The sequence below is a fragment of the Lactuca sativa genome, chromosome 4, assembly GCF_002870075.4.
Source record: "Lactuca sativa cultivar Salinas chromosome 4, Lsat_Salinas_v11, whole genome shotgun sequence".
Taxonomy (NCBI): domain Eukaryota; kingdom Viridiplantae; phylum Streptophyta; class Magnoliopsida; order Asterales; family Asteraceae; genus Lactuca; species Lactuca sativa.
The window spans coordinates 109,650,593-109,655,801 of NC_056626.2; positions in this window are offsets into that span (position 1 = coordinate 109,650,593).

The window sequence follows — 5,209 nt, forward strand, 5'->3', positions numbered from 1 at the left end:
TGACAATTTCAGCACATCAAAAACATTATTTCAGCAAAAGTAATACATCAACATCAACAATTCAAAATTTTCAGCAAGATACATCAAGAAAGGTTATTTGCAGTTTTTTGGCTGAAAATGTTCCAGCAAAACAGCACATCAAAAACAAGAAAGGCTACATAAACAACAAGTAATTTTAGTAAAATGGATAGTTTTCAGGAAAAATAAACTTCAATTTCATGTTAAAACAAGAAAATAAAAATAAAAAAAGGAGAGGTACTTACCTAGATAGCGACGTCGGTGGTGCTTTGGACAACAGCGTCAAGTAGAGCAGACGGGCTGAAGGCAGTAGAGGGGCAATCGATTGAGGATACAATCGATTAGGAAGTCGATTGGAATGAAGGCGTTGGAGAAGAGAAGATGTTTTCGTTTTTTTTAAGGTTAAAATCGGTGGTGCTCCTTGTCTTGACGGCGGCGACGAGAGGAGGAGATAGGATGAAGAAGACCGCCGGTGGAGGGTAGTCAATTGAAGAAAGCGGTTGTCCCTCTTGTATGTCGTCGATCGTATCTTTGATTGGAATGAAGGCGCTGGAAAAAAGACGCGTCCTTTTTTTTAAGTTAAAAAGGCTTGAAGACTTGTGAAGACATTAGTCCATATCTGTAACAAGAAGACCCTGCGCAGACGTTTTTACATCTGTTGACTTTCAAAAAACAAACACTCTGCGAGGGCGTATGTCTGCACATGATCTGTGCCGCGCAGACAAAAGTGATTACGCAGATCTGCATTAAAAAAAACAAACAACCTCTAAGTGTGAGACTCGTATATTATAATGGTTGATTTAAAAAAATATTAAACATTAAAGTGTAACATAAAATATTTTTTATTGTACAACTTTAAAATAAGAAATGAAGAAATGTATTTATTACAATTTAATATCATACAATACTTTACATATATAAGTATATGACTTTAATTTTAAAAATTGAAAAAACCAAAATTGACAAGTGGATAATATTTATTTCAAAAATGTTACAAAATGAAAAGTGTCAAAACTCATGAGAGATTGACATGTGGCAAAAAAAATTCATTTATTAAGGAGGATGTTACTATTCTATACAAAAGAAAAAAAAATTAAAAAAAAAATCATAAATCATGCAATATAGGGACTATACAATATTATTAATAAATTTAACATGATTATACAATTGTTACATACATGTTATTGTTATGAATCATTGTACTTATCCATATGTAAGAAAGAAAAAAACAACAAAATTTAATTATATGAATTTGTGGGTTTTCACGTTAGTGCGTCATTAACTTTTTATATGTTAAATTTATATGAATTATATACATCTCAAAATTAATTAATAATTATCATCTTACATTTACTAAAATGAAATGAACAAACAAATATGAATCTAACATAATAACTTAACATGCAACAAATTGAAAAGAACAAAAGTTTCAATATAAATTATAAAGTCATAAAGTCATAAACATCAAAATAAAATTGAAAACATTCATGCAAAAGTGAAATTATATCGTATATTCCATTGATTTGTAATTTTTTTTTTAAATATAGTATTTAGAAAAAATTGCAAAAATATTTCCCGTGGTGATACAATTTTATGGTTTTGGTCCAAAAACGTTTGATGATGCATTGGTGATCCAATTTTAGACACCTTGTGTGATTTTGGTCTCTATGGTTGACTTTTTTTTATGTGGTTTTGGTTCATACCCAATCTAAAATAAAGAATATAATATTCATTAAAACTTTTTTAATTTATTTTAATTTTATTATTACTATTTTCATTAAAAATAAATTAAAAGTTAAACATTACCAACACCCCCCCGCCCTCCTTCTCGGTTTCAAAATCGCAAAAAACAATTCAATGATTCATTATATATCTGATGGAAACTAATGTGACATCCTCTAATTTTCAGAACCAAAAATAAATTTTCTTTACTTTTTAAAAATCATGATACTTTTCTGCGGAAAATCCTAGTATATAAAAATCTTTAGAGTACAAGATTGTCTCAAATAAAATCCTAAGGATGTCATAATCAATACATATACATAAGTTACAATGTAAATACCTAATGGTCTTGAACACCATTGCAAGCTTTCTCTTAATCACTCAACATCCTAATCAAGTTCTAGTGGCTTAAGTCTTATACTCTTAATACCTGTGATGCATAAAAACTGAGTGAGTTTGGTTGGAAAACCTTGTCAGTACATTGAGATTTCAATCCAACAATGTTATCATATATATATATATATATATATATATATATATATATATATCCTGCATAACCAACTGTTACCAGACAGTATATATAGATATATTTTCGATTTTGATATCTATAAAACCTTAAACCTATACATAGCCACCCCAATCCATCCTCACCAACCCTACTCCACGATTATCACGAAGAATCGAAGATAAACCATTTAGAAAAAAAGGGACTTGACTACACCACTAGGGGCTTCCTTGGCTGGTGAAAGTCATAAAGGCACTCAGGTCATCAGAGTATTTGATGAATATGGTATCCCGTTTCATTTACGTCTGTGGGTTATGAACCCACATAGCAACGTAATTCACAAGACCTTATAGAATGATCAAGTGTTGTCATATTACTTTGGGAGATGACCAGACATATCATTACAGTTGCCTGATTTGGACCCACCATTTTTGGTCATCCAAAAAAGAATACGATTTGTACTTCGGTACATATTTTCGTACCATCAACACCTGAAAGTGTCACTGAACAGAATTCTACTATCTGTTCCTAACTTACACAAACCTACTCCGAATGAGACTACCAAATATCAAACTTAATTGAACTAGGCATCTATAATAAGTCTTATCCTATTAACGATCAGAACTACTAAGTTCCCAATACCAACTCTGTTTAGACAACATTATCATATCTTAGTGTATATATATTTCACAGAGTATTTAGGTATTAATCTACTTTTATCTTCCTCTTAATAATACTTCTATTATGATTATCACACAATAATAGTTATATCTTTTAACATATATAGAACCATATCCGTTTCACATATCATATATCTTCAAATACATTCCTAACATGTAATCCAGACAAAAAGTGTATAGTTAACATATAAGCTCTCTAACATATATTTAATACTTTAATTAATACTTGTATTAAAATCATGTTTATGAAAGGGACCATACACTCACCTAACTTAGGTGGGTGACTACAGAATTCAGCAAAGCTTCGCCTAACACCTTGACTTTTCTTTTGACAGAACCTAAGTACGATTTATACTGAGTCTTAGTCTAATGATCCTAGCGACTAATGATAGTCTAGATTCCTCACTAATCCCAATATCTACAACAAGATCTATCAATTAAGGAATAACCAGGTATGATCATATTGGAGGTAGGGTCTGTTTGGTATATAGAGTATACTATTTGGAAATCTCACTTTAAACACCTCAATAAATCCAACCTAGACATCATTCCCATATGTAGATACATCAATATAATGACTTGGAATCACTAATAAATCTCATGTATATGTTCATATTAACAACTATGAACATAAATATAAGTTACACTTGAAATAAAATAATTGTAGCTTAACTTACAAAAATTTTAGCGAAAATCGGGAAGTTGTGCGGGCAGAACAACGGCCCGATAGCTTCAAATTTTTGGGCTTCTAGCTACTGTAGAGCCTAGTTAAAACTACACGAAAGTTGAAAAAAGTTGGATTTTTAGCTGAGAAATCGCTTGAGAGAGATTGGTATTGATTTGTGTGGAGAATGGAAATAACAATCAACATGTATATATAGGGAACAGATAGACACGTTGTGCACCAATCAGAGGAGCGCCACGCCTAACAGCCACAATCGCTCCTACCCCTTGCTGCCATGTGCCAGGTCCATATTCTCCCGTGTCGCTGCTTCTAGAAGGGTTGTGCGCCGCACCTTGTGCGTACGTGAAATTTTTTCCAAATTTACAAAAATTCATAACTTCTTCGTTCAGGCTCCGTTTTCGATGTTCTTTATATCCGCGTGTAGTTATCGAAGAGATCTATAACTTTTATCTAGACTTCGTTGGCTAATTCTCACATTAGTTTTTATTTTTTACTTTAAGAAGGCTTGGACTGTTAAAATCCGTTTGAAATTCACAACTCCTTCATACCAACTCCGTTCTCGACTGTCTTTATATCGACGTGTTCATATTCACGAGATCTTCAACTCTAATTCAGATTGTCTTGGCTAACAATCAACCAATTTGAATTTTGATTTAGGTGTCCGTATTGTTGCGCTAAAACTTTGAAAAATCACAATTTCCTCATATGAAGTCAGATTTGGGTGTTCTCTATATGCATGCTCTTAGTTTTATGAATACTACGACTTTCGTTTAGATCACTTAGGCTAATAAACAACCTAAATAAAATTCACTTTTTCATGATGTGTGATATTGCCATATTTATACATAGTTTTAGGCAATATTTATCTACATTTTATTTAATATTTTGGTTATTTGCATAGAATTATGGTACTTATAAGGATAAAATGTTATTTGCAGCCAAAATAAAGCATTTTAGAAGAAAGGGACCAGAAGTGACAATATATGGAACATTGGAGACTTGGAGTACAAAAGAGGAAGAAATTCATGGACTCAAACCACGACGTGGCCATACATACCACGACATGGCATGAATATTCTTAGAAGATAAGTTTACGTGAAGAAGGAGGCCTTACCCGATACGGATAACTCCTTAACCACGACGTGGAGATTCCTGCCACGACGTGGAATGCGACTTTCCAGAAAATATATAAACCATTCTCCATTACGATTGGGGAGACTTTTGGCTGAAGGAAGAGGTTCCAGGAGGCGAATTACAGCAGAAGTAAGGTCATGGAAAAGGGTTTTCAACACCAAAAGAGTAAAATTCCATAATTCGTTTATTTGTTTGATACTTATGAACATGTTTTCTTATTTGAGTTGTGTTTATGTGTTAGTTGCTACTATGAGCAGCTGAATCTAGCTACTCTTATCTAGCTAGATGAAGCTTCTAATTTATGAATAACATAATTTTATATGGATTTATTTAGTTGGTGAATTGCTTGTGTTTGATTTATTGTTACCTAGCATGCTTATGTTGTTGCTTTAGTTGCTTAAATTCATGTTATGTGTAGCTTAGTGACCATTAACTGCATGAACTTGATAACCTAGTAATTTAGTG